This window comes from Cydia splendana, chromosome 27 (assembly GCF_910591565.1).
Source record: "Cydia splendana chromosome 27, ilCydSple1.2, whole genome shotgun sequence".
Taxonomy (NCBI): domain Eukaryota; kingdom Metazoa; phylum Arthropoda; class Insecta; order Lepidoptera; family Tortricidae; genus Cydia; species Cydia splendana.
In genome coordinates, this window is record NC_085986.1 from 5645362 (window position 1) to 5667778 (window position 22417).

The window sequence follows — 22417 nt, forward strand, 5'->3', positions numbered from 1 at the left end:
TTTATGTAGATACTTATAATTATACAGCATGTATTTTTGATACGACCACATATACGAGTATATTATTATATATATATATATATATATATATATATATATATATATATATATATATATATATATATATATATATATAAATATGTATAGCGTCGCCTAGTATCCATAGTAGAAGCTCTGCATTAGTCTGGGGCTATGTCGATCTGTGTAAGATGTCCCCTTATATTTATTTATTTTATATTGTTTTATGTAGATACTTATAATTATACAGCATGTATTTTTGATACGACCACATATACGAGTATATTATTATCTAAAGTGTAGTTAGTAGGTGTAAGTAGACTCAAAGAAATTCACTATCATAATTATGTTTTACAAAAAATTCTGTTATTTTTCCTTATAGAAAAACCAAAAAATATATTAATTGAATCTTATGATTGGAAATCTGAATAAATATAATACCTACTATTTATTTCACTACTATTATCAAATAAATATAAGTAGGAACTAAAAATGCGATGGGTTTATTTACCCTCGTAAAAAGGAACCCTTATCCGCGGTATTTGGGTAGCAATGATCAATTACCACGGTAATAGGCGATTTCGACATTTTAGGTTTAATAATTATTTTTTTCTATATAACTGGCCAAAACAAGTCCAAAAACGATTGAAATATACATATCGATATACAAACTACCATAAAAAAATATGTCATTGTCCATACAGAGCCAGCTTATGTTTCATTTTTGGCTGTATTTGTAAAAGTTGCTTAACCCCCACGTTAATAGGGGTACTTACCTTATTATGGAGGCAGCAGTATTTGTCAGGAACCACCCATATTTATTTAACGGAACGGAAGTATTCAAACCTGAGAGTAGACGAAAAAATTCACAGATTTCGTGCCTCACACGACTATCGAGCACATTGGAAATGAATCTACGGAATTCGAAAAAATATTGTCGCTGAGCGACGAGAAAGTCTGGATAAGGAAAAAGTTACAAAATAAAACTACAACGTTGAATGATAATTACTTTATTCTTAGACTAACACAAGTATTTATCCTGGACATAACGCATGTGAACAAACAAATTGCAAAATTTCCACACGCGTATCCAAGTTTGAATAATTGTCGCCGTGGCGCATAAGTATAGGTACATATTTCATTTTTCGATTAATATTAATAAGCAGGATATGTTAATGTTAATGTTGTGTACAAGAAAATTATTACACGGCAAATCCGTAGTCAACTCGAGAAGTGGTTTCTTTTTTATGTTTCTCTCCCTCTCCCTCTCCCTCTCCCTCTCCCTCTCCCTCTCCCTCTCCCTCTCCCTCTCCCTCTCCCTCTCCCTCTCCCTCTCCCTCTCTCTCCCTCTCCCTCTCCCTCTCCCTCTCCCTCTCCCTCTCCCTCTCCCTCTCCCTCTCCCTCTCCCTCTCCCTCTCCCTCTCCCTCTCCCTCTCCCTCTCCCTCTCCCTCTCCCTCTCCCCTCTCCCTCTCCCTCTCCCTCTCCCTCTCCCTCTCCTCTCCCTCTCCCTCTCCCCTCTCCCTCTCCCTCTCCCTCTCCCTCTCCCTCTCCCTCTCCCTCTCCCTCTCCCTCTCCCTCTCCCTCTCCCTCTCCCTCTCCCTCTCCCTCTCCCTCTCCCTCTCCCTCTCCCTCTCCCTCTCCCTCTCCCTCTCCCTCTCCCTCTCCCTCTCCCTCTCCCTCTCCCTCTCCCTCTCCCTCTCCCTCTCCCTCTCCCTCTCCCTCTCCCTCTCCCTCTCCCTCTCCTCTCCCTCTCCCTCTCCCTCTCCCTCTCCCTCTCCCTCTCCCTCTCCCTCTCCCTCTCCCTCTCCCTCTCCCTCTCCCTCTCCCTCTCTCCCCTCTCCCTCTCCCTCTCCTCTCCTCTCCCTCTCCCTCTCCCTCTCCCCTCTCCCTCTCCCTCTCCCTCTCCCTCTCCCTCTCCCTCTCCCTCTCCCTCTCCCTCTCCCTCTCCCTCTCCCTCTCCCTCTCCCTCTCCCTCTCCCTCTCCCTCTCCCTCTCCCTCTCCCTCTCCCTCTCCCTCTCCCTCTCCCTCTCCCTCTCCCTCTCCCTCTCCCTCTCCCTCTCCCTCTCCCTCTCCCTCTCCCTCTCCCTCTCCCTCTCCCTCTCCCTCTCCCTCTCCTCTCCCTCTCCCTCTCCCTCTCCCTCTCCCTCTCCCTCTCCCTCTCCCTCTCCCTCTCCCTCTCCCTCTCCCTCTCCCTCTCCCTCTCCCTCTCCCTCTCCCTCTCCCTCTCCCTCTCCCTCTCCCTCTCCCTCTCCCTCTCCCTCTCCCTCTCCCCTCTCCCTCTCCCTCTCCCTCTCCCTCTCCCTCTCCCTCTCCCTCTCCCTCTCCCTCTCCCTCTCCCTCTCCCTCTCCCTCTCCCTCTCCCTCTCCCTCTCCCTCTCCCTCTCCCTCTCCCTCTCCCTCTCCCTCTCCCTCTCCCTCTCCATCTCTCCCTCTCCCTCTCCGATTAGATTGTCAAATAGTGCGTTATCTACGCCCGTCTCAAACAGGATAGATAGAGAGACCAAGAAAAATCTGCAGCGATTTTGAAAGCCCACGCAGTGCAAGTGTTATTCTGCCGTCATAATCCCGATAATTCACAACAAACACCGATAACGAACTCTGCGAAACATGAAGTCATAAATGTCCTGTGAAAAATGTCGTTCTGACTTTTTGACTATTTTAAGGTTAGGCTACAGGGCAAACCCTTAACCCGATCGTCTTTGTTTTAGGCTCAAATTGTAGCTGACTAAATTGTCCAGAGCCGTTTTTCTCAAATTTTTGATATCATTCTTCGTTTCCAAATTATCGAGCACCAAAATCAAAAATTCGGAAAAAATTGAATTTTATTTTCACTATTTCGACCATAACTTTTTTTGTTTTTGACTTTCTCGAATAATTATTTTTGCACCTTACAGCTCTCGTGATTATGCGTCTTTTGGGCCTATTTTTTAATATCATATCTTCACAACTTTCCGAGATATAAGGGGATCGCACTTTTTCGTGAAATCGGACCGTATACTGGAGCGAACGAAAAGACATTTCCAATGTCAAAATCAAATCATCTTACCGCCTAGCAAGCTTGCCATAGTTAAAAATGGTCCCTTCTATCGATGTGTCCACATAATGAATAAAATCCCCGAGACTGTTAAACAATTAAGCGACATTAAGTTATTTAAAAATAAATTAAGGAAGATGCTTATCGAGAAATGTTATTATACCATAGACGAATTTTTAGAAGATGACATGACATAAAACATTTTTTTTTTTTTTTTTCAATCAATCAATTTATTAATAACATATACATTTACATTTTCTTTTTTGTATAAAATTAATTGACATCAAGTAGGTAATCTAGTGTTTGAATTTAGTTTAAACCTAGTATTGCATGATAATTACTTTAAAGTTTAAATCATTTACTTTGCTATTATAATTACTGTAATTGTAAATTTTATTTAGTTATTAAGTTTAGTTATTAAGTAACATGTCCTGTATTGTATACCCTAGCAGGGTGTCATGCACCTACGAAGACTAAAATGTAAGACCTATTGTACTGATGAGCATGAGAACAATGGATTAAATGAATATGAATATGAATATGAATATGTTGCCATGAAGATACAAAAGGACTCTTTCATACCGCTCTCAGAGAAAGAAGCTGATGAATGTAAACAATATGATATATCAAATCACATATGCCCTTTACAAAGACCAATAGGTATATCACATAAACGAAGACGACAACTTGTGTATCAAGGATACACAACCTACCTCACCTCCAAAGGAAAAAACGCCATCCAAAGGAAACTTATGTCAAACCGCCGGACTTATGGCCGGTTAAACCGGTCAAGTGCGAGTCGGACTCGCGTTTCTAGGGTTCCGTACATAAGTCCGACTCACGCTTGACTGCACATTTCTAATATGTTTTCCTGTCATCTACAGGCACTCTACAGGTAAAGAACTATTTTGAGTATTATTTTTTCATTTTTTTTTTTTTTTTTTTTTTTTATTGCTAATAAACAAAAAACACTTAAAACTATTACAAAACTTCGCCAAACTGCGAAACAGTTTGTTGGCGAATGAAATACACCCAATTATACCTAAATGTTTATACCTTCATGCTTAATACTATGCTAATTACTAAACTAAATATGACTAACTTGCATTAGCGTAACTATTTAATAACAGACTTCTAATTTTTTTCTTAAATATTGTTTTTGTTGAAAAATTTTGCTCGGGGGGTATGACATTAAAAATACGCGGTATTAGGTACTGCCTTGTTCTTCGGCCGTAATAATTGGAGGCTTGTGGCTCGACATATCGTTTTCGTGTAGATTCTCTTAGACTTCTGTTGTATATTTTTACTATCTTAAATTTAGGACACATATACTGTTCGACAGCTAACAGATATTTAAGTTTTTCGTGAACAGGTAAAATGTTACAGCTCTGAAAAAGTTGGTTATAGTGCTTGTTACATTTTTCTTTAGTTTTCTTATCTACTAATATCTTAACAAGTCTAAGTTGTAAGTTAAGGATCTTATCAAGTTGAGTTTTAAATGTGCGACCGTATGCCACTAATCCATAACTTATCACAGAATCTGCTAATGCGTGGTACAGTGTAAATAGAACCGCCTTATTTGCTATAGGTTTTAAATTGATAAATTTGCATAATATAGACCTTAACTTTTTACACACCGACTCCACATGGAGGTTCCAGTTAAAACAACTATCGACATTTAAACCCAAGTACTTATAGTTAGTTTTGACGCAGTAGTTTCGGAGATAAAGGGGGGGTGGTCATTTTTTGGCTATTTTCTTAAATAACTTCGAACCTATGTATTTAAAAATTATTAAAAAAATATGTCCATCTTTGGGTCAGTAATTTACATATGTGTACCAAATTTCAACTTAATTGGTCCAGTAGTTTGCGAGAAAATAGGCTGTGACAGACGGACAGACAGATAGACGCACGAGTGATCCTATAAGGGTTCCGTTTTTTCTTTTTGAGGTATGGAACCCTAAAAAGAGGCAAAATGCAGGAGTATCAAGCAACCTTGCATGGACAAATGGGAAAGGTTGAATAAATAAAACAATTATCTATTCTTTACCTGCGGTCATCGAACCATAAGAATCATATGTGGATCTTAAGTTATCGTCGAGCAAATAAGCGGAGCAGGCATTATTTCTCTAGGATATGGCTGTGTCATTAAAAGTGAATCTCTCACAATATTGGCCATAAATATCACATGAACAATCTTAACATCCAGCCAGATTTAGTGAAGATAGTTAAGTAATCCCTCCTATTAATAATATCATTAAATTATCTATACCTAAGATACATGAAGACAACGTTTCTACGTCTATTAGCTTGGATTTCAAGAACCAGTTTTTGGCCTGTGACATATCTGTGAGAATAGTCTTCCACATTAATATGTTGACTAACAAGCCTAAGTTAATTATCGGTAAAATACTTGAACACATTAGACGCATTGCTTGATAACATTGACAAAATAAATGGGGCATTATCTATGAAAAGGGACCTTATTGTCGATGGCGCTTACGCCGCACAGCGGTGCACGGTATTGTATTTAAATCGGAGCATCGTTAATAATGGCGTAAGCGCGATCGACAATAAGGTCCCTTTTCATAGAAAACGTCACAAATGTGCAAGTGAAAAGGACTAATGGAACTTCTTAGCTTAGTAAATAATGAGTCTGAGGCCTTTTGGACATGTTACACAATTTATCCAGTATTAGCAATCCATCTAAACACGGCACACACACATTAAGAAGCTTTTTAGGGTTCCGTACCCAAAGGGTATAAACGGAACCCTTATAGGATCACTCGTGCGTCTCTCTTTCTGTCTGTGTCTGTCCGACAATTCCCCACCCCTTTATCTCCGAAACTAATACTGGGTCTAAAATTTTGAAAAAAATACACAAATAGTTCTTTACCTAAAGATGACAGGAAATAGTACATTGTGCAACATGGGGCGTAAGTTAAATATTGCTAACGAGAGTAAGTTAAATCGCGACGGCTTGCCGGAGCGATTTATAGACTCGAGTTTATTACGCCCCGAGTTACACACAATGTTTTTATCACACTTGCAATACAAAAATTAAGTATAAAGACAAAAAACTGTTAATTATGGCAGTAAAAACTTCATAACTCCCTAGGGAAAACGCTTTTTCTATAACTCCCGCTAAACCTGCGTGCAATTCCACATTTACTGAGCGAGTGTGATGAAAACCTATTAGAAATGTGCAGTCAAGCGTGAGTCGGACTTAATTACTTAGTTTTTGATCCGATCCCTACGGGTTATATAAAGACATTTCATTCACGTTCCACATTAAAAAAAATTGCTCAAAATTGAGTATACCCCTTGGAACGCGAGTCCGACTCGCAATTGACCGGTTTTTGCGTCTCCAGCCGCAAAACATCATCCTTTGGTCCACTGCACTAAAGTACCTATCCTCGTGCCGCCCAATGTCCAATGCATTGTACAAAGTGACACCCAGCATAACTGCCCAGACTTTAGAAATTAAATTCAGAGCTAAACGCCCAGTGTACAATACATTGTACATAAAAGTTTATCAGATGTCACTTTTAAAACCCAAGTTGCATTTAAATTAACAAAAGATACGAATGTGAAATTCAGTTTAATGTATTCATTTTTATTCACATATAGCCAGAAAAAAAAATCCTACTTCAGTTTTTTATTTTAAAAAAATGTTTGAAGTGCGCGGGCAGTTACGACTTTTAAATATTATGGCTATTATATTACACACTGGGCGTTTAGCTGATCTTGCGTTTTTTTTCTTGGGCGGCACGAGGCACCTCGGGTAGTAAATAAGAAAGTTCAGTTCATCATATGTTTTTTGACCTCGGCTTCACCTCGGCCGACAATTACTTGAAATTTGAATTATTTCTTACTTTACTGCCCTAGGTATGTAATATACTATTTTACCTGTAGGTACCTTCTTTTACAAATTAGCACGGTTCCATTTTTATCGCCTATCCCTTTACGCATCCCTTTCGCGCTTACATACTTGTTAGAACGTGACAGGCATGGTGACAAGCGATAAAAACGCGTATCTACCGGCCAGAGAAAGCACAAAGTCGGAAATCGGTCTATTGACGACCGATGGCCTAGTGGGTAGTGACCCTGCCTGCGAAGCCGATGGTCCTAGGTTCAAATCCCCGTAAGGGCATTTATTTGTGTGATGAACACAAATATTTGTTCCTGAGTCATGGGTGTTTTCTATGTCTATAAGTATGTATTTATCTATATAAGTATGTATATCGTCGCCTAGCACCCAGTACAAGCTCTGCTTAGTTTGGGGCTAGGTTGATCTGTGTAAGATGTCCCCCTAATATTTATTTATTTATATTTAAATCAAGGGGGGAAACCTTTACCTAGCAGGGACTCAAATAGGCCAGAATGTAAACCATGCGAGTAATTATATGGTTTTGATTTTGATCTAAGATTTTAACGTAAACGTAACGCTAGCAAATTATTTAAATTTAATGTTACAACTTTTTAGATCCCTTTTCATCAAAAGAACAGTTGATTTAAGATCTTAAAGAACGTTTGCAAAAGCCTTTGAAGTTAAAAAATGTAGATCTTAAGGATTAAGGCATTCATTATCTACTTTAAGGATGATTCACGCTAGACCGGGCCGTGCCCGGGTCAAGGCGACCGACATGTCATTTTCTATGACGGCTGATCGGTGGTCACGTGGTGCTTTCCGTAGAAAACGAAGCGCCGGGACCTCCGGTCCGGTCTAGCATGAGTCATCCTTTAAGGTTCCGTTACACAGGCGCGTTTTCCGGGCGGGGCATGAGCGTTTTATATGTAAAAGCTGCGCGCCCCGCTCACGTTTCGCCCGCAAAACGCGCCTGTGTGACGGAGCCTTTACGCATTCTCAATCGCATGTTTAAACTTTGCCTCCAAAATGACTTAAAATTTAAATAAACGACTTTGAAGAATGCCTCTTGCTTTGGTAAAAGCTAACCTACATGTCGGTAAAATTGTTGTGGCATTATTGCCATGTTAAATGTTAGATTTTAAACTTTATGTCACATGCAGAAGGACTATATTTGTAAAACACATCGAAGACAAGATGAAAATGTAGAAATCCGAAGTTATTACAGCCAGCACCTGACAAAAAATTATGTTTGACAGTTTGCTGTAAATTTGACGCTTTCGGAAAGTTACTTTGTAAATTTGTGCGGGTTTTGAGGCTTTGACGTGTTCAGTTACAATATTTGGATATTGTAATTACCTAATTTAGAAATTTCATTTTTTTTCCAGTATTACTTAGGGCATACTGAAAATTCCTGGACTGGCCACTTAGAAAAAATATGTCGTCTTATATATCAGAATCCAGAAACTTTCAGTATGGCCCACGTAAATTCTGGACGTATGACAATAAATAGTAGGTATACAGGTCATAGCCAGATACTTTTACCATTTCATGAAATGCCATTTTGTAGAATTAATCAGTTTATGATATGGTTCGGTTATGTTTGAAATTTTCATGCTGTGACATGATGTGATGTGACAATAAGCATTTCCATTTTTATCGACTATCACTATGCGCGTCCCTTTCGCACTCACATACTTGTTAGAACGTGACAGGCATGGTGACAAGGGATAAAAACGCGACCGTGCTAAGCCGCCTGGACACGACTATAGAGAAATATAGTAAGAATAGAGTGCTCACTCCATACATCAGTTTAGGTACCAAAACGACTATTATTTTCGCAGTCGACATCTAGCATCGAGTAGCGGAATTATCACCTACCGCTACTTGATACTAGAATTCTCTAGTATTTCGAAAATTGTATTGAACAACAATTTAAAACTATAATATTAAAAGCAGAAGGAGTTGAAAATAGAGTTCCGGTTAAAATCCGGTTATAATGTTAGCTGAAAATTGTTGAGATTTAGACTTTTCGGTCGTTGCAACATCTATTGTCAAGTAGCAGTACTGATAAACCCGCTACTCGATGCTAGATTTCGGCTGCAAAACTAATAGTCGTTTTGGTACAAAAACTGATGTATGCAGTGAGCACTCTATGTATTTTTTCCTCTATGCCACGACATACATTTATTAATTTGTATTCTTTACAGTTCCCTTATTCATACACAAAATAGTTTTCTTCTAAACTCCCCTTGGATATGCAAAAACCTTATCCTTTTTAACAAAAGCCCTAATCTCCAAACAACATTCATAAAAGATTCACCCATCGCCTCCATGCACTTATCATCTGAGCTCATCATCATTTACCTATAACCCCTGTACTTGTACATGTACATACATGTACCTATTGATAAGCCTTAACGTTCTAGCGATCCTTTAGCCTGCATCTTCGTAAAGATAAGCGAAATTCCGCGGATACTCTGTTCGGGTTGGTTCGGGCTAAGAGAAGTAAGTTTGAGTGGTAACTCCATACATCAGTTTTCTTACCAAAACGCGAGTTATTTCGTAGTCGACATCTAGCGTCAAGTAGCGGAATTTATTAGTACTGCTACTTGCCAATAGATGTCGCGCCGAACGGAAAGTCTAATGCTGAACAATTTTCAGCTAATATTATAACCGGATTACCCGGAACTCAATTTCCAACTTCATCTGCGTGTAATATTACCTACTAGTTGTAAATTGTTTTAACAGTACATTTTTCGTCAGTAGCGTCAATTGTGATAGAGTGTCGAGTAGCAGTACTGATAATTCCGCTACTTAACGCTAGATGTCGACTACGAAAATAACCCGCGTTTTGGTAAGAAAAGTGGTGTATGGAGCGATGATTATATTTCTCTATGGCGGAAACTCTGTTCGGGACATAAGGAGTTAAACGGGATTTGAAAATCGCTGGGTTTGAAAACCGTACCAAGTGTCAACACATAAGCTGATAGCTTTAGCTTTATGAATTTTAAAATGGATTAACTGCAAGTTTGTACGAAGTATATTAGACTTTATAATGTAATAGCACTTAGCATGATCAGTTAAATACAAAGTAACGAGAGACGTTAGTTTTAGAGACATTTTATGGGAAATGGGTGATGAATGGATGATTGGATTGGAGCTTTAAAATGTTAAGGCTGCAATTTAAATGTTAAAGTTAAATTTACATTTTAGTCTGCTTTTTTAGGGTTCCGTACCCAAAGGGTAAAAACCGGGCAAGTGCGAGTCGGACTCGCGCACGAAGGGTTCCGTACCATAATGCAAAAAACGGTCTCCCATCCAAGTACTGACCCCGCTCGACGTTGCATAACTTCGGTCAAAAATCACGTTTGTTGTATGGGAGCCCCACTTAAATCTTTATTGTAGCGGCAACAGAAATACATCATCTGTGAAAATTCCAACTGTCTAGCTATCACGGTTCGTGAGATCAGCCTGGTGACAGACGGACGGACGAACGGAGGGACGGAGGGACGGAGGGACGGAGGGACGGAGGGACGGAGGGACGGACGGACGGACGGACGGACGGACGGAGAGCGGAGTCTTAGTAATAGGGTCCCGTTTTACCCTTTGGGCACGGAACCCTATTACTAAGACTCCGCTGTCCGTCCGTCTGTCACTAGGCTATATCTCATGAACCGTGATAACTAGACAGTTGAAATTTTTACAGTTAGTGTATTTCGGTGGCCGCTATAACAAAAAATACTAAAAACAGAATAAAATGAATATTTAAGTGGGGCTCCCATACAACAAACGTGATTTTTTGCCGTTTTTTGCGTAATGGTACAGAACCCTTCGTGCGCGAGTCCGACTCGCACTTGACCGGTTTTCACTTTAGGAAGATTTACATGGTAGTGTGTTTTAAATATGAATAAGGACTCATTAGCTGTAAACAGAAGAATAAAGGATGACTCACGGTAGACCGGGCCGGGGCCGGGCCGGAACTTCCGGCGCTTCGTTTTCTATGGAAACACCGATCAGTCGTCATAGAAACTGACATGTTGGATGCCTCGGCCCGGGCCCGGCCCGGTCTAGCGTGCGTCACCCTTAACACTTTAGTAGGTATATATGTAATGAGATATTAATTCCTAATAATTATAATTAATTTATAATTGTTTGTAATACTTATCTTTGATTAAATATATATTAAAGTCATTGGAATAGATTAAAAAAAAAATTAAGTATTGCTATCATGAAACCACTTCAAAGTACTCGAATATTTATAGTCCTTTTATTATGTAAGAAAATCAAGTCAATAAATACTCTTCGATAATAATAAAATAACAAATACTTAGTAAATAATTCCTAAATTCTAATCTTTAAATTACGAACTCTATAAAAAGAAAATAAATGGATTATAAGCTCTTTGTAAAACAATTAGTAGGTGAAATTCAATTTGGACTTTTCTGCTTTGGTGTTTGGTTCAAGTCATGACATTATACAGGGTGTTTTTGTTACATATTTATTAACACAAACGGGTCTACCGCGATATAATTTCATTGTTTTTACCTTAAATCCCATTGTTTTTATCTTAAATGGCCTTTCCGTGACCACAGCTGGTGCAACTCAGCTGAAACGCCGGAATTTTAAAGTGTCATTCTATGGCTAACTATGTAAACAAACCGCCATACTTAAATCATCATTCAGTGACAGTTTCAATATGGCGGTTTGTTTACATAGTTAGCAAGTTCCATATAATGACATTATGACACTTTAGGTAAAAACAAAATGAAATTATATCACGGTAAACTCGTTTGTGTAATTAAATGTGTACAAAACGCGAGAGTTTAAAGTGTTATGTTTTTGTTATTTCTACCCATACTCTAAGGGGAGAATATGTAGGTCATACTGAACAACTTTTACTATGAAACGATCCCGAAATCTCGAAAAAAAATCAGCCGTCTTCCAAATGTTGGCTAATCATTTATGTTTTTATGGAACAGATTTTTTTTCGCGATGTTGGTATAATAATATTAATAATAGTAAAAGTTGTTCAGCCAAGATGCCAATCGTTTGCGCTACATCAAAATGCTATCTACCTCTCTATCGCACTAATATGTAAGACTGATAGAGAGACAAAGCGTTTCGCTGTTGTAGCGCAAACGATTGACATTTTGACTAGCCCCCCAGGGCTAGAACAGCATCTTAATAAGAATTCGCTAAAGCTCATATCTTGAGCTACTACCATAAAATTTCCGCAAATTTGTAAATTAGGTAGGTACCTGTTCCGGAACAATAATTACTTTAGAAATCCGAAAGCTTTATTATAATTTATAAGCAATTAAGAAATCAAGTTTGCCTTTGATGAAACTCCTAAATTAATAATTAATTGCTTATTTTTACAATCAAAAGATTTTCCAATGACTTTTACTGGTCAAATTTAAACAAATTTTTTTTTTTCATAAAGTTATATACAGGATGATTCATGAGACGTGAGCAGGACTAATCCTGCACACTCATTTTTCCTAATTTTTCTCTTATTATTTTTTAACTTTTTAGTGAGGACAAATTTAATTCTCTGCAATCATGGTTACCCTACAAGAGCTAATTAATAAACATAAAACCTCTTTAAAGTCTTGACCGTAATGACAGCATTTTGATTACGAAGAAAATAAACTGTCAAACTTGAGTGAGATACCTACGAGTTTTCAAAAGTAACCAGACCGTGATGACATTCAATTTGACACAGAATATCGATAGTTTATTATTCTAATTTTAGGGTGACCGTGCATTTCGTAAATAAATTAATAACTTTTTTTTTCAACACGACTAGAAAATTAACGTTAACCTCACTAATACTCATACCAAACAGATGCTTATAATTTACGAAATGCGCAGTGTTAGTCCTGCTCACGTCTCCTGAATCATCCTGTATAATGTAGGTACACAATTAAAGTCCGAACCTGTCCTGACCACAACTTTAAAAATATGGTCCGCCTGATGGTATGCAGTCACCGGAGCTAATGGACGCCTGAAAGTCTTGGGGACGCATGCGCGTCGCTGACTCCTTTAACTCCTTCGAATCACATCACACTTGACTCTAGTCCATCGAAAAACCAATATCAACTTGGACCCCTACTTAAAAAAATCTATTTCAAAAATATTTATAGAGATTTGTAGAGAATGCCATTTGGCATTAAGTCCGCCATTTGTACATTTTTGTATATACTTTGTGCAATAAAGTTTAAATAAATAAATAAATTTATTTCAATAAATTAGCAATCCAATAGATGCAGTACAGTGATCCCCATACTAGGCTCAGCCTGTGACGTGGGGACTTAGAGGAATACTGAATACCGATATGTTGCGGCTATTAATTTAACAGGATATAATTATAATCTCTTTATTCATCATCCTTCTTAGGCTAGGGATTTTATAATATGAATATAAGAGTAAAATATAAAAACACTTACAAAACAATAAAACATACATATAAACACATTATAAAAAAACCTAACCTAGGGTGCCGCCAGCAGCGGGGCAAGGCCCAATTAAGCTACCGGTGGTCAGGGCCGCAGAGAGAGGAACCGGCGGACTATCCGCGCCGTGTCCAAGATCACCGCCTTCTGCATCTGTCCCTTGATCCAGCCATATTATAATAATTATTAAAGCAACTACATTAAAAATAATATTTTTTATTATAACTGAGTAACTTGACTTGGCTAACGTTTTAACGTTGGCTAAAACGTGTGTAAAACCTCTTATTTTGGAAACAAAGTGTACGTTATAGTGTCGAGCGCTCTTTAGCTAGAGTGGCTATCGGTACACGAGTGCTCTCGACTAAGCTCTGTCGAGACTGACACTTTATTACACGGTTTTCCTTGTTTCTGGAAAATATTGGAGTTTGGTAACTATAGGTACTTACGGGCTGATTCAAAATTTAATAAACGTCAAAAATTTGCTCTAGATACGATATGGATCAGATTTGTCAGTGTCAAAAGTGATATTTTGTTAGAAGAAACGTCACTTTTAACACTCTGGTCACGGAAAGACACACACACAGCTGGTGCAACTCCTCTGAAACGTCGGAATTTAAGGTAAAAACAATGAAATTATACCGCGGTAGACCCGTTTGTGTAATTAAATATGTGTACAAAACGCGAGAGCTTAAAGTGTTATATAACACTGACATATCCAATGCATAACCTATCGTATCTAGAGGTAATTTTTCACGTATATTTAAGTTCAAATCAGTCCGTTAGACCCCTAGTTGACAGAAATTTGTGAAACAAAGTGTACGATATAGTGTCGAGCGCTCTCTAGCTAGAGTGGCTATCGGTACACGAGTGCTCTCGGCTAAGCTGTGTCGAGATTGACACTTTATTAGACGGTTTTCCTTGTTTCTGGAAAACATTGGAGTTTTGTATAAATTCTTAGCTAAATCTTTTGTAGTAGTGACTTCGAATAGTATAGGATGTAATGTAATGCGTATTATTCCTTTGCAAAATCTAAATTTTAAGCGAAATAGTTATTAAATACCTACGGTGACATTTCAAACATTCATCCGCCATATTGTAAGTTTTTGATAGGCTAGGCATCGAAGGCACAGACATTTCAGCCACGATTAAAAAGTTGTGTAAAAATATTTTAATCGCCTATTAAATTAATCAAATTAAATATTTTTAAACATAAACAAAAATTATTAAATAACATTACCTTGAATTTCAACAAAGTCCCTATTTTACTTTATAACGTACATGGTTCCTATAAATTGGTGACATAATTAAAAAAAAATACAAACCTATAAAATCATTACCCCCACGTTGCACAATCTACTATTATATTGTTTTGTATTGTGTTGTATTTGTGACTTTTGAACATATTATTTCATTATATCGGCCAATTTTTTACTCCCTTGTCTATCTAAACTATCCTTATTTAACATTAAACGTGAAATAAATCTCCGTCGTACCTACGTTGACAAACTGCCGAACATCGCATAAATCCTTCAATGCTGACCCGATTTGCTCAGCTCGATATATGTACAGATTAAGGTCGTGCACTTGAGCACTATACCTAAATACCTAACTAATACTTTTACACTTAGGCACTATTATAGACATTATAGTGTATAGGTATAATACCTAAGAAGGTATACAGGACGATCAATCGAAATGGGTCAGTATGGAGAAGTCAGAAACTATGAGGGATAGCGAAAACTGTTTCGGGGTTGGTCTCATAGTAAAAGTTGCTCGGTATAATCCCAAAACCTCCCTGGCAACAGAAATGCAGTTATTTTTAGCCAACCTGTATATATTTATTATAATAAATAATATGAATGTCAGCTAACTAATGTTTTAACGCATTCACTGCAAGCCTGAGTTAGGCGCTATGCTTGTAGTCGATAACGTGTTTATTCCGCTCTGTAGCAAGACGCGTCTATGAACAGTACGAACAAAGAGCTCTCCGAGCAGAATAAATATATAAAATAATAATACTCATTATATACACCTTAACAAAAGAAACGATAGGTACAAATAAAATTGATAGTAACAAAACGTATAGGTAGCATATACATACTAGCTTTTACCCGCGACTTCATCTGCGTGGAATTAGTGACAGCAGCACAGAATAAATAATAGTACTAGGTACAGAAAGACTCACTCTCTAACAAAACGCGTCTGTTACGATCAGCACAGATATGGCCGCTAGGTGGCGACAGCGCCACGCGCGGCTTATGGCAAACCCCAAAATTGGGGCCGAATGTATGTACGTTTAGCTACCTGTAGCAAAGCGACCAAACCGCGGAGTGAGCCACGCCTGACAGCAGCTAAAATAGCGCAGGGATAATGCTAATAGCAATCATTCAATTCGCGCATTGCTTACTTAAATTATTAGGCAATTCATTAACTCTTTCAATTCCACCCCCCTTTGCACTCTCTTCAGGGATGATTTCCGATATAAAAACTATCCTATGTCCATCACCAGGACTCAAACTATCTCTATACCAAATTTCAACTAAATCGGTTCAGCGGCTTAAGCCTGAAGTGGTAACAGACAGATAGACAGATAGACATACTTTCGCCTTTATAATATTAATTAATAATTATAGTATGGATTAGTGGGATTTTGTCCTTATTTTAGCGAAATCAGTGAAATAGTCGAACCGCAATAGAAAGTCTCCAAGTGTTTTCAAGCACCTACGTGTTCGTTAGATAATTAGTGCTCATTGAACGTGTTTCTACCTCTACTCTGTAGTTCTGGCTTTTATTGAAATAAAATAGAAAAACTTTTCTTTTCTACACGCCGTTTTAGAAGCTCTATTTTCTACCTTTTTTTAGGGTGCCGTACCCAAAGGGTAAAAACGGGACCATATTACTAAGACTCCGCTGTCCGTCCGTCCGAACGTCTCTCTGTCACCAGGCCGTAACTCATGAACCGTGATAGCTATACAGTTGAAATTTCCACAGATGATGTATTTCTGTTGCCGCTATAACACTAAGAAAGTTATAATACTTAGACTATAACTTGAAAATGACCTCGACTTTTGATGTATTTCGACGAAAATTTTATAACGGTAAAGTTAAGTTTATCCCTGAAACCAGTTTATTTTTTCTTCAGAGCATTTACGGTTTTTATATTTTATAAAACTTTATATGTTCCCAGTTATAAAAGTGTTTTATTGAACAAATATCGCTGGGTTAGATGGGCCATACACATTTTATAGTACGATCGTCGTTCGCGTTTTTTCTGTAGACATTGCAAAGTTACGGGAATCTCGAACTATTTTTAACGCCTGTAAGAGTAGGTACAACAGGCGGAATACATTTATTCATTATCTTTTCTGAGACTCAAATAAGAAAAACGGGATAGTATATTATGTATTGTACAGAAAGTCACCTTTTTCTTAAATATGTTTGAACCATGCCCTTAGCGGCGAGCCCCGCTAGAGAGCATCCACTATTATTTACATATGAGTTTATACGTACCTATATAATTCTAACATGACTAAATTCGATAACCATTTACACTGTAAATTTTACAGTTTGCAGACTTCTAACAATGTTAAGAAACAACCATAGGTACATTTAAAATTCTGTATGGGTAAGTTTTAGGTTCATCTTCCTCGCGTTGTCCCGGCATTTGGCCACGGCTCATGGGAGCCTCGGGTCCGCTTGGCAACTAAACCTAGGAATTGGCGTAGGCACTAGTTTTTACAAAAGCGACTGCCATCTGACTTTCCAACCCAGAGGGTAAACTAGGCCTTGTTGGGATTATTCCGGTCCTCACGATGTTTTCCTTCACCGAAAAGCGACTGGTAAATATCAAATGATATTTCGTACAATAAGTTCCGGAAAACTCATTGGTGCGAGCCGGGGTTTGAACCCGCGACCTCCGGATTGCAAGTCGCAGTAACAAAAGGAAATTAAATTTTGTAGGTCGTCACCTGCTAGGTACATACATAATTAATTATTAATGTCACAGTCGTATATTTTAATTACACAGACGCGTACCGGATGTGAAACCGCAGTTTTATGTTGTAATATTATGTTGTACCTATGTATCGCAATGTTATGTAGTAAATATAATGTTGTAATTAAAATAGCGTTTCATTTCATAGAGCCGGATGTAATACAAACCTTTGATGCAAATTTTTATACTTAATTATAATTAATTTTAAGGTAATAACATTTTTTTTGCTGCTTTTTTACCGACGAAACCGAACATTTATCACAAGAAACCAAAGTGCCTTATGAAGTCTCTCGCTACGCTCAAAGTCCTTAATTACTCAGTCGCTTTACGTGATTCACACTCTTAACATAATATAAAAGGTAGGTTAGGTAATCTTACAAAAGGTGCAAAATAACTTTTTTTTATACCACGTCGGTGGCAAACAAGCATACGGCCCGCCTGATGGTAAGCTATCACCGTAGCCTATGGACGCCTGCAACTCCAGAGGTGTAACATGCGCGTTGCCGACCTTTTAAAAACCTGTACCTACACTCCTTTTTTGAAGAACCCCATACTGTAGACCCTCGGGAAAACCTCGGAAGGGAGCTCATTCTTTCTCACTTTCAGTGAGTTAAGAGAAACTTTCAGTTTGTGCCAGACTAGCGACCCGCCCCGGCTTCGCACGGGTTACACAAAACCTTAAGAGCGCTATTACATTTCGGCGTTGAGCGAGTTTAGGTATTTTACGCGCTGCGGCAGGCCGTGCGAGCTCAGTATGCCGATCCCTTCTACCACACTCGCACTACAATGATGGATTAAACATTCTTGATCTTTCGCGAAGCATATTGAAATCAACCATAACAACACTAACTGTACTTAACTTTTAAAGTTCTAAAACTGTTATTTGGTAACTACGAAAATACTAAATGCAGTGCAAATGTACATAGGGGCTGTTCATAAATTACGTCATCTATTTTTGACGATTTTTGACCCCCCCCACCCCTCAAATCATCCAAAAATCAAGCTTCGGATGAATCTGTTTCCTCCTACGTCATGTTACCATCATCCGATGTCCAGACCCCCCCCCCCCACTCCTCCCATTTGAAACGACGTAATTTATGAATAGCCCCATACTCGTACTTATGAAGGTATATTACTCGAAAGAAATTATAGGTACCTACTCGCTTATTTACATGTTTCGTCATTGCATTTGGTACCTATAGGTTGTAAAGTTTGTATCAACGAGGGTTTAAAAACGAACTGGTACTGAGGATCTGATGATGATTAAGGTGGTCACGGATACCAATCAACCATGTAGTAACATGATTAGGCTCGTTTGATTCGTCTCAACAAGATCTTTGACACTGAAGATACACAGGGTCTGATGATGGAGCTGGAAGGTGGCCACGGGTACCAGTCTATCATGTAACTAAACAACTTCGTGTTTGGGCTCGTTTGATTTGTCTCAACAAGATCTTTGACACAAGACAGTACTCAGGGTCTGATGATGGAGCTGGAAGGTACCATTACCAATCAACCATGCAACTAAACCACATCGTGTTTAGGATCGTTTGATTCGTCTCAACAAGATCTTTGACACTAGGTGATACTCAGAGTCTGATGATGGAGCTGGAAGGTGGTCACCGGTATCAATCAACCATGCAACTAAACCACTTCGTGTTTAGGCTCGTTTTATTCGTTTCAACAAGATCTTTGACACAAGATAGTACTCAGGGTCTGATGTTGGAGCCGGAAGGTGGTCACCGGTACCAATCAACCATGCAACTAAACCACTTCGTGTTTAGGCACGTTTTATTCATCTCAACAAGATCTTTGACACAAGGTAGTACTCAGGGTCTGATGATGGAGCGCGAAGGTGGCGACGGGTACCTGTCTATCAGCTCCATCATCAGACCCTGAGTAGTATCTTGTGTCAAACGTCTTATTGCGACGAATCAAACGAGCCCAAACACGAAGTGGTTCAGTTACATGGTAGACTGGTACCCGTGGCCACAGTCCAGCTCCATCATCAGACCCTGAGTACTAACTTGTGTCAAAGATCTTGTTGCGACGAATCGAACGAAGCCAAACACGAAGTGGTGTAGTTGCATGGTTGATTGGTACCGGTGACCACCTTCCGGATCCATCATCATACCCTCAGTACTACCTTGTGTCAAAGATCTTGTTGCGACAAATCAAACGAGCCCAAACACGAAGTGGTTCAGTTACATTGTAGACTGGTACCCGTGGCCACAGTCCAGCTCCATCATCAGACCCTGAGTACTAACTTGTGTCAAAGATCTTGTTGCGACGAATCGAACGAAGCCAAACACGAAGTGGTTTAGTTGCATGGTTGATTGGTACCGGTCACCACCTTCCGGATCCATCATCAGACCCTCAGTACTACCTTGTGTCAAAGATCTTGTTGCGACAAATCAAACGAGCCCAAACACGAAGTGGTTCAGTTACATGATAGACTGGTACCCGTGGCCACCTTCCAGCTCCATCATCAGATCCTGAGTACTATCTTGTGTCCAAGGTCTTGTTGAGACGAATCAAACGAGCCTAAACACGAAGTGGTTTAGTTGCATGGTTGATTGGTACCGGTGACCACCTTCCGGCTCCATCATCAGACCCTGAGTATTATCTTGTGCCAAAGATCTTGTTGAGACGAATCAAACGAGCCCAAACACGAAGTGGTTTAGTAGCATGGTTGATTGGTACCGGTGACCACCTTCCGGCTCCATCATCAGACCCTGAGTACTATCTTAAGTCAAAGATCTTGTTGAGCCGAATCAAACGAGCCCAAACACGAAGTGGTTTAGTTGCATGGTTGATTGGTACCGGTGACCACCTTCCGGCACCATCATCAGACCCTGAGTACTATCTTAAGTCAAAGATCTTGTTGAGACGAATAAAACGAGCCTAAACACGAAGTGGTTTAGTTGCATTGTTGATTGGTACTGGTGACCACCTTCCGGCTGCATCATCAGACCCTGAGTACTATCTTAAGTCAAAGATCTTGTTGAGCCGAATCAAACGAGCCCAAACACGAACTGGTTTAGTTGCATGGTTGATTGGTACCGGTGACCACCTTCCGGCTCCATCATCAGACCCTGAGTACTATCTTGTGTCAAAGATATTGTTGAGATGAATAAAACGAGCCTAAACACGAAGTGGTTTAGTTGCATGGTTGATTAGTACCGGTGACCACCTTCCGGCTCCATCATCAGACCCTGAGTACTATCTTGAGTCAAATAAATACATATAGAATGTCAGGTCGTTTCAAATATTTTTAATCCTGTCCGGTAGTTTATTAAACTGTACCATTATAAATTATAATACTATAAAAACAGTGCTAGGATCAAAGTCTCTCGTTGCGGTTTACACGCACACAGTATAGCGTTTTACACGGCGCCCGCCGCACACAATGATAAAAAACCTCGTCGTCGCCGTTGAAAATGTGCGGAGCCGACCGACACACGTCCTGCCTCTACAAGCTCTGCCGCGGCACTGAGCTGGCGCAGCGCGCGTCATCGGTAATATAGAGTAGTTTTCAAAAAATTGCCAAAAAATTATAGTAGAATTTCATAAACACTAATGTATACCAACAGTATAAGCAAACGTTGCAGATTGCTTGAGTATGAAAATGACTTATATTAAGTAGATTTTCGTAGGAATTGACACTTGTTTCGGAGAGAAAATCGAGTTCGTTTTACTTTGATTTTCTCTTTCTCAAAGGTATGTAGGAAAAATATAGTTTGATATGCCTAAAGTACAGGGTATTAGTAATACAAAATAGCCAGGTTTAGCAGAGTAAAATTCTCAACATTTCCAAATAAGAGCTCGCCATTCAGTGCTTCACGGGGTTTTTCGGAAACGACCATCAGAAAAAAAATCATTACTAATTTAATAAGTCCTTTTTTAGGGTTCCGTACCCAAAGGGTAAAACGGGACCCTATTACTAAGACTTCACTGTCCGTCCGTCCGTCCGTCCGTCCGTCTGTCACCAGGCTGTATCTCACGAACCGTGATAGCTAGACAGTTGAAATTTTCACAGATGATGTATTTCTGTTGCCGCTATAACAACAAATACTAAAAACAGAATAAAATAAAGATTTAAATGGGGCTCCCATACAACAAACGTGATTTTTGACCAAAGTTAAGCAACATCGGGAGTGGTCAGTACTTGGATGGGTGACCGTTTTTTGTTTGTTTTTTTTTTTCTTTTTTTTTTTGCATTATGGTACGGAACCCTTCGTGCGCGAGTCCGACTCGCACTTGCCCGGTTTTTATCTAATATTTACAACGATATTTATAAAGATAAGAAGACGCTTTTACTGGAACAAGTACTCATTGTTTCTAATAATGAGCGCAAAGTCCTGAATTTCGTCGACTAGTATCATCAATTTTGCATTATTTCGACTTTTCTTGTAAGAGCGCTCTTAACAAATTATATACCTTCCTCAATAACCACTCTATTGATAGGTAAAAACCACATGAAAATCCGTTCAGTAGTTTTTGAGTTTATCGCGAACATACATACACACAAACAGGCAGACGCGGCGGGAGACTTTGTTTTATAAAGGGAGCCCCGAAATCGCGAAAAAAATTTTTAACCCTCCCATAGAAAATGGACGAGCCAAAATGTATGAAACAGCCAAATATTTTTTCGCGATTTCGGGGTTGGTCCCATAGTAAAAGTTGCTCAGTATAATCCCAAAACCTCCCTGGCAACGGGAATGCACTTATTTTTTGGCCACCCTGTATACATTATAAGTCATATAACATATATTCCGTCGCTGATAAAACCTTACCCTCTCGGGTAATGAAATGCATAAGTACTCGGAGTTTTGTGGCCGAGGCATCAGAAAAAATATGTATACCATCAATATTTGATTCCTCAATGCCGGTTGTCCTTTCCCTTCCATTTATAGGCTATTTGGCGAGCCATAAATTTTATTGTTGTCATTAGGCCAGTAAGCCATTGCGGTACGTTTATCATTATCACCGGCAGTTAGGATTATTATTTATCAATAATAATAAAATAAATTAAGGTGTTTA

The 22417-nt window shown here is 39.1% G+C and overlaps 1 protein-coding gene and 1 long non-coding RNA gene across 4 annotated transcripts in view; one reads left to right on the forward strand and one right to left on the reverse strand.

The window, feature by feature from the left end:
* The window catches only part of LOC134803742 (synaptotagmin-7), an 862565-nt gene that overhangs the window by 609813 nt on the left and 230335 nt on the right, over positions 1-22417 (forward strand). The window lies entirely within an intron of this gene.
* The window catches only part of LOC134803831 (uncharacterized), a 190165-nt gene continuing 185505 nt past the window's right edge, over positions 17758-22417 (reverse strand). The window contains exon 2 of the long non-coding RNA XR_010146030.1: positions 17758-17882. This is a non-coding gene — a long non-coding RNA (uncharacterized LOC134803831). The remainder of the gene's footprint in view (positions 17883-22417) is intronic.